This window comes from Giraffa tippelskirchi, chromosome 10, assembly GCF_054371585.1.
Source record: "Giraffa tippelskirchi isolate mGirTip1 chromosome 10, T2T-mGirTip1v1.2.pri, whole genome shotgun sequence".
Classification (NCBI taxonomy): Eukaryota; Metazoa; Chordata; class Mammalia; order Artiodactyla; family Giraffidae; genus Giraffa; species Giraffa tippelskirchi.
The window spans coordinates 63573419-63586769 of record NC_137284.1 but is presented as its reverse complement, the minus strand read 5'-3'; the positions used below and the strand labels follow the sequence as shown (position 1 = coordinate 63586769).

Below are 13351 nucleotides of genomic sequence, written 5' to 3'. Positions count from 1 at the left end.
CATTTCCTTCTCCAAAATCACACTGAGGCACTAGTAATGTCATAGAAAAACGTAGGAGGAGTACATTAGTGTTCTATCCGGTCAGGTTTCTCAAATCATTGTAAGAACATTTCTCAAATGATTGCAAGAATATTTAACATGTAACATGTAACATAAACTAAACTATATATCAGAAATATTAATCTCTGACTTCTTACAGAAACAGAAATAGACTCTTGACAAACAACCGGTTTCTGCTTTAACCAAAAGGAGACAGTCATATGAGGAATTAAAATTATAAAGAATATTTTAACTTATTATTTGGTATTTATACTTAATAATAATCATTCTGACAAGTTTTATTACTATTATTGTGGATAAATTTAAAGCCAAACTAATTTTCAGTTTTTAGAGAGCATTATTAAAACATTCATTCTTTGATGTTGCAGTTTTTTCAGTTGCAATTTGCTTTGGTTGCTGAGTTTCAAAAAACTGATTCCACTTGTAAATAACAAGATCAATTTTACTTTTTTAAAAGTAGTATTTCCAAACACTTTAAAAAAATATATTTGGCAAATGTACTTGATTATAAGTGCCTCAGTATTATCCACGAGATAAATAACTTTTATTGCTTTTTAGTAGCTTTTAATGTTTTTTAATCTCTTATACTTGACAGAAAATCAGCAACATAGGTGACTGACAAGATATATCAGAAATACTAATACTGACTAGATACCTGCCAAAAATACTTCCATACCATTCTAAAGTCATAAAAACTAATAGTGCTCAACTGATGATGACATGAATATCATCAATGGAATACATTAGTAATGAGAAAGGAAGTAGGAGTTTCTGTAGCAATAAAAGTCTACTCTCCCATACTTGGACCTATAAATCTGAAATACCATTTGTCACTTGTAAGACTGCACAGTGGGAAACAATAGCTTCTTCTGACTGAATGAATCCTGACCTACCAGGAACTGCTTACTGAGTTTCTGAGTCTGAGCGTGCCCTGCAGTTAGCTGTATCATTTCTATGCCATTTCTGACCAATACAGGCTTAATGTTCATAACTGCATAATCAATTATTGACACTAGTAATACTGTCCACTCAATTCAGGATTATTATATTGAAAGAATAAAATACTATAGATTCCAGTACAAAGGCAGGTAACATTTATCAACATCTACTATGTCCTACTTACTGTGCTTCACCATTGGGTACTAGTGTTACCCCCAAAAGCTTTAAGAATTTCAACAGCATAAAAACTTATTTTCACTTGGTTTACACTAATGTTTCCTACAATATGATGTATTTTATGCCAATCATTTATTCAAAAATTTATACCAAGTTATTAACAACTTGAAAGGCATACTGCTTCCCCATACTACACCCTTAACTATGACCCAGTTCTTAAATTCTTAACTCTTAATGTCTCTAATAAATGTCTTTCTAATATCATAGGATTTTTGATAGAAAATTGATGGATTTTAGGATATAAAAAGTTGAGAAACAATGTACCAGACAACAAAGGACAAGAAGACAGTCTAAGAAGGTTGTTTCAAATAAATATGACCTATTTCACAACTTTACCTAGAGCTAGTTTAGGGGTGGAGGTAAGGGAAGGGATAACGGGAAATAGGTTGATTCTGTTAACTGTTAACATTTCTGGTAATGGGAAGAACCTGGTACATGGGCAACAGGAGTCCGGGGAAGGCTCTCTGCTATTTACCTTCTACTTTTGATTTCAATGGATACATTAACTATTAAAAATTAATAAGGAGAACTTTGAGTTTCTGTTAATTTTAGTGGTAGTATTTGAAATTGATGAGTAAAATAGTAAATATTGTATTTTAGCTATGTATTTAAATTTTTCATCAGTACATCTCAGTATATTCCTTTGGCAACCAAAAATATTACTTCCTCAACTAGGAACATGACTCCTATCATATGGACAATTCAACTCTAGGATTAGAAAAAAGCTCTTTTAATTACCTAATGGCTGAGAGAAAAAGTAATGGAGATCCTGAACAAGACAGAATCTTTATAAACTTACTCAAGTGCCAGTTGGGGACCAGCTTCATAAAAGTAACAATTTAGGTCCCTGGAATGCAATCTAAGAGGCCAAGATCTTTAGACTTGCTTCTATTTCAAGAAAAGCTTCCCCTGTCCAAAACTGTCCCAACAACTACTGCTTCTTAAACAAACTTCAACAGCAAGCTCTTCAACAAGGGCACAGGAAACCCAAAGAGCTGTACAAAGTATGACTTTGGGTCAGGAAATGAGCTTCTGATCAGAGTGGTAAAACTGAAAGTTCTCTTTTATATCTATTACTATTTGAGGTATATCACCTACTCCTTTGATTAAAGTCCTCTCCACCCAAACTCCTTTCATGAAGGGAAGAAAAGGACAGAGTGTTTTAAATGTGTATTTTCAATAGCAAAGAATTAATATATTTTAGTTGAGTTGTTGACTTTATTGAATACTGGTCAACAGTAGGTACCTACTCCAGATCTTTTTCTTAAAAGTAAGTATAAAAAGGATTTTTAGTGAAAGACACTGGCATAGAGGTAAGACCATGAAACTCCATACACTCAAACTTAATGAAATGAAGAAAAATAAATTAAAAGTTTATCTTATGTACTTTTTGGACACGTTTAAATGTTTCACACTGTAAAATTTGAAAATTAATTTAAAACAATAAAATATCAAAGAAAAACATCAATCTGGAGAAAAGAAAGAAGTATGCAGAATTTCATTTAAAAATCTCACCATTCCATTTCTTACCCTTCAAAGAATACAAGAGATAAATGGGAAGTTTTGAAATCTTCCTCTGATACCAACTTTGCAGAGAAGATGAATAAGGGGGATAGACCACCATTCAAAGAGGAAGGACTCAAAGAGAAGGAAAAGCTACTCTCACCTCAACTGGCCATCAGATATTTAAAAACCATCAGGCCAAAAAAAAAAAAAAAAAAACCTGTCAGGCTTACCATGTCATTTTTCCCTAATATAGAGATATATCGAAGATGAGTCAAAATATATACATAAATGGCTCAAAGCTAATTATTTCCAGCAATAAGCAAGATTTATCAGAACAGAAAGACAAATGACAATAACACTGAAATAAAAACCAGGTGGGAAGAAAGGAGGAAGAAATTGCTACTGGAAGTTCCCCTTTCCAGTTGTGAAATACGAGTGCCACGGCCAATATCCAAACATCCACCTATTTTTTAGCCCTCTGCTAGTAAATGTAAGTAATGTGAAATGCGGGCTGGATGACTCACAAGCTGGAATCAAGATTGCTAAGAGAAATATCAACAATCTCAGATATGCAGATGATACCACTCTAATAGCAGAAAGCGAAGAGGAACTAAAGAGCCTTTTGATGAGGGTGAAAGAGGAGAGTGAAAAATGGCTTAAAATTCAACATTCAAAAAACAAAAATCTGGTATCTGGCCCCATCACTTGATGGCAAATAGATGGTGAAAAAGTAGAAACAGTGACAGATTTTATTTTCTTGGGCTCCAAAATCAATACAGACATTGACTGCAGCCACTAAATTAAAAGACTCTTGCTTCTTGGAAGAAAAGCTATGACAAACCTAGACAGCATATTAAAAAGGAGAGACATCACTTTGCTCACAAGAGTGCATATAGTCAAAGCTGTGGTCTTTCCAGTAGTCATGTATGGATGTGAGAGTTGGACCATAAAGGTGGTTGAGCACCAAAGAATTGATGCTTTCAAATTGTGGTGTTGGAGAAGACTCTTGAGAGTCTCCTGGACTGCAAGGAGATCAAACCAGTCAATCCTAAAAAATATCAACCCCAAATACTCATGGGAAGGACTAAAGCTGAAGCTCCAATACTTTGGCCACCTGACACCAAGAGCAGTCTCACTGGAAAAGATCCTGGTGCTGGGAAGGATTGAGGGCAAGAGGAGCAGAAGATAAGACGGTTGGATGGACACTGTCTCAAATGCACATGAGTCTGAGCGAACCCCAGGAGACAGTGAAGGACAGGGAAGCCTGGTGTCCTGCAGTTCACGGGGTTGCAAAGAGTTGGGATATGACTTAGCGACTGAACAACAACACTACTTATTGACACTTAATATACCAGTCATTATACTTAGCATTTTAAATTAACCCAAATTAACTCTTTCAACAATCCTGTGAGGTATAATACTCCATTAATAAATGAGGAAACAGGCAAAGTGGTGATCTGCCCAAATTACAATGCTAAAATGCTAGAGCCAAGATTCAAAACCGAGCTATTTGGTCATAGTACTCTGTGACAACCTAGATGGGTGGGATGTGGTGGGGGAGAGGTTCAAGAGGGAGGAGACATATGTATACCTATGGCTGATTCATGTTGACATGACATACGACAGAAACCAACACAATATTGTAAAGCAATCGTTAGTGTTCAGTTGCCATGTGATGTCTAACTCTTTACGACCCCATGGACTGCAGCATGCCAGGCCTCCTATCGCCATCTCCTGGAGATTGCCCAAGTTCACGTCCATTGAATCAGTGACATCATCCAACCATCTCATCCTCTGTCGCCCTCTTTTCTTTCTTTTTTGTATTTTTGTAAATTTTATTTTCAATTGTAAAGCAGTTATCCTCCATTTAAAACTAAATTTAAAAAATACACAAAAAAGACAATTCCAACCATCTATTTTAACAACAACAACAAAAACCCAAGCCATTTGGTTCCCAAACCACAGCTCCTGGCCAATGAAAATGAGTTTACAATGTTAATTTATATCATAAAAAGGTTATATTCAGGGAAAAATATTAATCAAGACATTGTATATTCAGTAACAATAAACAGTATCAACCATAAGAAAGACATAATGGATATGCATCTTTAAAACATCTGTATTATCATCAAAATATAAGGCAATGACCACTGGAAACAGAAATCAACAAAAATTTTAACAACATCTAGCTCATGATAGAACAGACAGACATAAAGGGGGCTATATGGAAACTGAGTAATATAATTAATAGGGTTAAATTAATATGTAATGAGGGATTCCCAAGTGGCACTAGGCACTAGGTGCTAAAGAACTCGCCTGCAAATGCAGGAGATATAAGAGTCATGGGTTCAATCCCTGGGTCAGGAAGATCTTCTGGTGGAGGGCATGGCGACCCACTCCAGTATTCTTGCCTGGACAATTCCATGGACAGAGGAGTCTAGTGGGCTATAGTCCATAGGGCTGCAAAGAGTTGGACACAACTGAAGCAACTTAGCACACACGCCAATATGTAATGTATTCTTTACCTAAAAGTAAAGACTGTGTCCTCATTTTAAAATACAGAGAAGTAAAAAAAAAAACAAATCATATATTAAGCTACAAGGAAAATCAATGAAGTTTCCAAAAACCTATTAGTCTATACTATAATGCAATAAAACTAGAAACTGAATTTTTATTAGGAAAAGAAACATTAACCATTTAGAAGTTTAAAACAAAGCAAACAAAAACTCTCATATTTTAAACAGGATATCAAAACTGAAATTGCATTATCTCTTGAAAATACAAATAATGGAAACATATACGAGCCAAAGTTGAGCTCAGAAGGTAAATCTTGGCATAAAATGCATAAAACACTTACATTACTAAACAGTAAGTACATGAATAAAAAAATTAAGCATTAATCTTCAGAATCCAGAAAAAGAGCTCTGCATATGACAGGAAGGCAGAAGAAAGGCAAAAACAGATCAAAGTCAGAGGTCAAGGAACTTGAAAAAAGAAAAACAGGAAAATAAATTCAACACCTTAAAAAATTTAATATATAACCTAGTAAATTTAATTACTCGAACACAAACATACAATATTAAAAATGAGAACAGAAAAATAACTGCAGATAAAAAGTTGAATTATAGAAAAATACTTTGTGAAACTATGAAAATACACCTGAGAATTTGGATGAACTAGATTATATTCTAGGAAAACAAATGAAAAAAAAGGAACAAAAGAGACAGAAATCAAAAAAAACTAACAGCCATGGAATAAACTGAGATTTACTAAAGAGCTATAATCCAAACACATACTAGTCTGCTTCATAGGGAAAATTCTTTCAGATCCAAGTAACAGATAACAGAGATGAAATTTATACCATGCCAGAGCAGAGAAAAGAAATCTTGCAAAATCTTTTTTATGAAGCAAATATAATGCAGAAATCTAAAGATTACACTATAGAAAAAGTTTCAGACCTCATTTCTCAATATTGAAACAAATATAGTTAAATATTAAATGCTTCAATTGCTACTGTATATTTTAAACAAAGAACTCCATAAGTGAATAGTATTCATTTCAGAAGTTAACTATGATCAATTAAGTAATCTATTAAAAAACTCACCAAATTATAGGTTATGAGTTAAAACAACCTTCATTTCAAAGATGAAATGGCATTTCACACCTAATGAATCATTCTTGATTTAAAGAAAACAATTAGTAACATATGCATGTATGTTTGATGTTAGTCTTGTCAAAGTGAGTGCTCTAGCTTTTTTTTAAATTGAGGTATAACTGACATGACATTATGTTAGTTTTGGGTATACAACATAATTCAATATTCGTATGTATTGCTGAATGATCACCACAGTAGTCTAGTGAAATCTGCCACCATACATAGTTACAGAAAGCTTTTTCCTTGTGATGAGAACTTTGAAGATTTTCTTTCTTAGCAACTTTCAAATATACAATACAGTATTATCAAGTATACATACCATGCGGTGAATTATATCCCCATGACTTTAGTACTAGAAGTTTGTACTTTTTGACTCCCTTCACCCATTTTAACGACCCCTAACCCCCTCCACCCCGGCAACTACCAATCTGTTCTCTGTATCTAGGAGATGGTAGATTTTTGTTTTTTGATTCCATGTATGAGTGATAAGATATGGTATTTGTCTTTATCTGACTTATTTCACTTAGTATAATATCCTCAAGGTTCATCCATGGTGTCACAAATGGCAAGATTTCCTTCTTTTTTATGGCTGAATAATAGTATTTTTTATCTATTCATTCTCTTGATCCATTCATCCATCAACGGACAGTTAAGACTGCATCCCTATCTTGGTTAAGTAATTCCATAATGAACATGAGGGTGCCTATGCTTTTTTCAAGCTTATGTTTTCATTTCTTTTGGATAAATGCCTAGAAATTGAACTGCTAAATCATACAGTAGTTCTGTTTTTAAATTTTTTGAGGAACCGCTATGCTGTTTTCTGTAGTAACTGTACCAATTTACATTCCCACAAACAGGACAAGGATTCCCTTTTCTCCACATTCTCACCAACACTTGTTATCTCTTGTGTTTTTGATAATAGATTTTCTTCAAGTATGAGGTGATAGTTCATCGTGTATTTGATTTGCATTTCCCTGATGATTAGTGATATTGAACGCCTCTTCTTTGTCTGGTAGCCATCTGTATGTCTTTGAAAGAATGTCTGTTCAGGTCTTCTGCCTGTTTTTTTAGATTGTTTTGCTATTGAATTGTCTGAGTTCTGTATATATCTTGGATATAAACCCTTTATAGGATATATAATTTGCAAATATTTTTTCCCATTTAGTTGTTCAGTCACTAAATTGTGTCCAACTCTTTGTGACCAGGCTTCCCATTTAGTAGGTTGCCTTATATTTTGTCTATGGTTTCCTTTAGTGTGCAGAAGCTTTTTAGTTTGATGTAGTTCTGCTTGTTTCATTTTCTTCATCTTAAGTTTTAAATCCAAAAAAATCATCACCAAGACTCATGTCAAAGAGCTTACCACCTACGTTTTCTTTTAGGATTTCAGTGACATCAGGTCTTATATTCAAGTACTTAATCTTTTTTTTTTTAACTTTGTTGAATATCATCAATTTTTGGGTCTTTTACTTTCTTGAACTAGTTGCTTGAATCTAATACACAGAGGGAAAAAACACCAAATGATGCTTTTGAAAAACAGGTCTTACTTTTTTTTAATTGAAGTATAGTTTGATTTATAATATTGCATTAGTTTCACATGTGCAGCAAAGTGATCCATACACACATACATATATATATGTTCTTTTTCCGATTCTTTTCCGTTATAGGTTATTACAAGATATTGAATATAGTTCCCTGTGGTACACAGTAAGACCGTGTTTATCTATTTTATATATTTTATATATAGTAGTTTGTATCTGTTAATCCCAAAGTCCTAATTTATCTCTCTCCCCCTTTCCTCTTTTGTAATCACTAGTTTGTTTTCTATGTCTTTGAGTCAGTTTCTGTTTTGTAAGTTCATTCCTATCGTTTTTTTAGATTCTACATAAGTGATATCATAATATTTGTCTTTTATCAGACTCACTTTACTTACTATGATAATTTCTATGTATATCCATACTGCTACAAATGACAATATTTAATTCTTCTTTATGGCTAAGTAATATTCCATTATATAACATATACCACATCTTCTTCATCTTCATCTTCTTCATCTGTTGACGGCCACAGGGTGCTCCATGTCTTGGCTCTTGTAAATAGTGCTGCTGTGAACATTGGGTGCATGCATCTTTTTAAGAATTTTTGTCTTTTCTGGATATGTGCCCAGGATTAGGATTGCTGGCTCATATAGTAGCTATTTTTAGTAAACTGGCTCATATAGTAAACTATTTTTAGTTTTTTAAGGAACCTCCATACTGTTTTTTCATAGTGGCTGTACTAATTTACATTCCCATTAACAGTGTAGGAGGGTTTCCTTTTCTCCACACCCTCTCCAAGATTTATTATTTGTAGAGTTTTTGATGACAGCCTTTCTGACTGGTGTGAAGTGATAACTCATCATAATTTTGATTTGCAATTCTCTAATAATTATCAATGATGAGCATCTTTTCATGTGCCTGTTGGCCATCTGTATGTCTTCTTTGGAGAAATGTCTAGTTAGCTGTCCTGCCCATTTTTTGATTGAGTTGGTTTTTGATATTAAGCTGTCAGAACTGTTTGTGTATTAAGCCCATCTGTGTCAGTTGCATCATTTGCAAATATTTTATCCCATTCCGTAGGTTGTCTTTTCATTTTTTTGTGGTTTCCTTTGCTGTGCAAAACTTGTAAGTTTGATTAGCTCCCATTTGTTTATTTCTGCTTTTATTTCTTTTGCCTTGAGAGAGACTGACCTAAGAAAACACTGGTAGTATGATCTATGTCACAGAATACGGAACAGTTTATATCACAGAATGTTTGCCTGTATTCTCTTCTGGGAGTTTTACTCTTTTTTTCTGTTTTTGGCCCTGCTGGGTCTTTGTTGTAGCACACGGGCTTTCTCTACTTGTGGTACACAGGCTAAGTTGCCCAGTGGTATGTGGGATCTTAGTTACCTCATTAGGGAAGGAGCCCTCCACATCCCCTACATTGGAAGGTGGATTCTTAGTCACTGGACCACCAGGGAAAGTCCCTCTCCTAGGAGTTTTATGGCATCACATCTTCATTTAAGTCTTAAGCCACTTTGAGTTATTTTGTGCATGTTGTGAACGTGTGTTCCAACTTCATTGATTTATATGCGGCTGGCCAGCTTTTCCACCACCACTTGCTGAAGAGACTGTCTTTTCTCCACTGAATATTCTTGCCTCTTTTGTCAAAGATTAACTGACTGTAGGTTTGTGGGTTTATTTCTGGGCTCTCTATTCTGTTCCATAGATACATATACCTGTTTGGGGGCCAATACTGCACTTTTTTGATTCTTACAGCATTGTAGTATTGTCTGAAATCTGGGAGGTTATGCATACAGCTTTATTCTTTTTCTTCAGGATTGCTTTGGCAATTCTAAGTCCTTTGTGGTCTCATATAAATTTCAGTATTATTCGTTATAGTTCTGTGAAAAATGTCATGGGTAATTTGACATGGATCACATTAAATTTGTAGATTGCTTTGGGTAGTATGGCCATTTTAACAATATTAATTCTTCCAATCCAAGAACCTGGGATACCTAAACATCTTTTAGATTTCAATATTTATATTCTATATATTAAAGTTAAGTTGTATGTTAGAATGCACAAAATGTATACTTGTATAAGTTCTAATAAATATAATATATCCACCCTTGTAACCAAAACCTTCATCAAGATGTACAACAATTCCACTATCCCAGAAAGTTCCCTCACTTTGGGCCTTGATTTGAACACAAGATCTGTCTCTAAAGTCCATAGTCTTTGTCCCACTATGCAACTTCTTTTAAAAGGGCCCAATGTGTAAATATATTAAACAATAAGAATTCTATTTCTAACCATCAATTATTAAGGTAGCTGAAATATGGAAAAATTAAAGGTGGAAAATACTAGAGATTCCTTCCACTAAAGTCAGACAGCCTAGGTATTTAATATCTGTAGCAAATGGACTGCACCACTTTCTCTTTACCAATTTCCACTAAATAAATAAAAATAATCTTCTTCCTTCCCCAAGAGTTAAAGAATTAACCAAGGAAGCGTGGATGTGACAATAATAACCATCTCCTATGTTTATCTCTTATATCCTCAATTAAACTAAAAATGCTTCAGGGCAAGACCATTTCTTAGACATGTGAGGCAAGCACTACACACTTTAGTGATTACTATGGGAGGCAGTGAGGAACTGGAGAAAACATAAAACCTTTGGAATCAGCCAAATCTGGATTCAAATCTCTTCATATTTATTAGCTATATAACAATGTACAAATTACTAAACTTCTCTAAGCCTCAGTATATCATATGTAAAATGAGGTCTGTATTTTGCATTCCTATCAATGTCTGGCTTCTCAAATAGACAATCTACATGAAGACCCAGGCAAGAGAAGGCCATACCTTGGACCTCAAGCTTTTGGGGGAACTGCTGTGGCCCTCTTCCAGCCATGCCTCTTCCCAAAGGGTGAAGAGACCCTGGGGCCAGAAGGACATACACATCATGAGGCCACGCCTCTGCCATCAACTTTGCTCTGGGTAACCTAGACTCATGAGTTCATTGTTCAAACTGCACCAGATCTGATTTCCAGGGTCTACAAAGACCTATTCCTGATCTAACTCCCTGAGAAAGTATATATGGAGTATGAAGGCGAAGACTAGGGGGTTGACACATATGTATAAAGCCATCCCTCGGAGTATAGAATGGTGTGAGTGTTAGGAAGAGTTATGGGTTCAGGCTCAGAGGGTAGGGTGGGCTCAGCATCATGCAGACACATTCTGGCATTCAACTCTGAAGAATCCAGGACTTCATTCAAACCTGAACCTCAAGGTCTATAGGAAGGTTTATGTATCAAGAATGAATGGATAAAATAGATTTTATGTAACAGTTTGTTAATTTAACTTAGTATGTATATGGTATGTAGGTGTACATTTTGTATTTGCTCCAGACTCTGCAAATATTACAAATGGGCCTGTCTGTATCTACTGCTAATAACCTATGTATTGCCATATTCACTTTCAAGTAGTTAGTCACTCAGTCGTGTCCTACTCTTTGCGGCCCCATGGACTGTAGCCTACCAGGCTCCTCTGTCCATGGAATTCTCCAGGCAAGAATACTGGAGTGGGTAGCCAGTCCCTTCTCTAGAGGATCTTCCTGACCCAGGGATCGAACCCAGGTCTCCTGCATTGCAGGCAGATTCTTTACCAATGAGCCACCAGGGAAGCCCACTCACTTTCAAATATTATCCTGTTTAGTCATCCAACATTATCACAAGTTAGGTTTCATTAATCCTACTGTGCAGGTAAAGAAATAGACATGGTTAAGAAACCTACCCAGCTCCTTTTTCTGTTATCTCCATATCACTCACTTCTTAACTCCTAAGTATCTGAGTTTCCTCCCCTCTTAGCATATTATCAATATTTCACTCTCCAAAACAATATGCCCCTAATCCCTACATCTGGTCCTTATGTTCTGTGACCTCGAGATAGTACCTAATACTGTTAATAATCTTTTCTTTTTTAAAACAACTTTCCCTTTGGTGTGTAAGGCTAGACTATTTTAGTTTTCTATAAGCTTTTTCTCTTTTTCTGTTTCCTCTTCTTTCTCAGAATTTTGGTGAAGAATGATTAAGATAATGTTTTTGGAGAGTGTCAGCATAAAGCATATATATTCAATAAAAGAGTTTCTTTTTCATATAAAAAGAATACCTACCATTTTTAAGTATAGTGCCAATTACTCTACTAGGTGATACACACACACACACTATTCCATTTATCCTAAAACCCCTAGAAAATTGAAGTTTAGATTGGCTGACAAATTAACCTGTATTAGAAACCTGACTCCAGTACTTTCTAGCTTTATGATACTAAGTCACTTAACTTCCCTGAATTTCTGCTCTTCTCCATTGTGTAATTTTATAATGTCCTTATAAATGAATTAAATGAGAATTAATGAAACACAGACATAAAAACACAAAGTAGATGGTAAATAGTCAGTAAATGTTAACTTTCTTCTCGTTGCTACCAGGTGAATACATTAATTTTTCTATCCTTTCCTTGCATTTCTAAAAACTGAGTCCTTGATCTCTTGACCTTCTTTCTTTTTATAGTCTATAGCTATACTCTATCACACTTCTGAGTCCAGATCCTCCACAAAGACAGTTTTGAATTATCCATGACCATGTCTAAGTGTCCAGGCCCACAACCCACGGCCTATTATATCAAACTGTTCTTTTTCCTCATAAAGAGTGGAAAGCAAAAGACTTGGTATAGGAGACATAAAATATTACACAGAAAAAACTGATAGGATGGATGATAAAAAAGCTAATTTCATGGTTTCAAGCTTGCCTGAGAAAATTACAAAACTGGAAAAGATTTTCATAGATCATGTCCAAAATTTTCTCCCCCTTCCCTCATTCTTCAGACATGAAACTCTAATCCTTCTATTTCCCTCATCCACAAGGCCAAAAATGTTCCCATTCCTTTGAATTCCCTTACATTTAAATGCTTCATTCATCTAACACCTAATTATACTGTCTTTTATTACCAATTTTCTTCCATTTACATCTTATCTTCCCCACTATGCTGTAAGTTCCTTAAGGCCAACAGCCATCTCTCATACTCAGTATTCTTCATAATGCTGATTGACTAATGCTATACAGATATGGTCAGGAATTCAGAAACCACATATTAGGATGTCTTCACATATTTTCCTGCCATGGAAGGAAAACTTTTCAAATCAGAAGCTTCGGAAATCTCCCACAAATAGGGAAAGTGTGACCAAAAATGGGGAAAGTGTGACAAACAGAAAATTTTCTGTTTCTTTCTCAAGGATTTCGGTTTTGGTTTTAAACAGGAAAAAAATCGTTTAACATAAATTTCCTTAGCCATGTATTAATACTTTATAAATTATTTCCAAGAACCACACAAGGTTTTCTTCAAAAATTACTTATGCCAGCATACCTTGGAGATA

General features: G+C 34.8%; 1 protein-coding gene across 4 annotated transcripts in view; it reads right to left on the bottom strand.

The window, feature by feature from the left end:
- GLCCI1 (glucocorticoid induced 1) overlaps positions 1-13351 on the bottom strand; it is a 103746-nt gene that overhangs the window by 59296 nt on the left and 31099 nt on the right. The gene's annotated exons all lie outside the window — the stretch shown is intronic.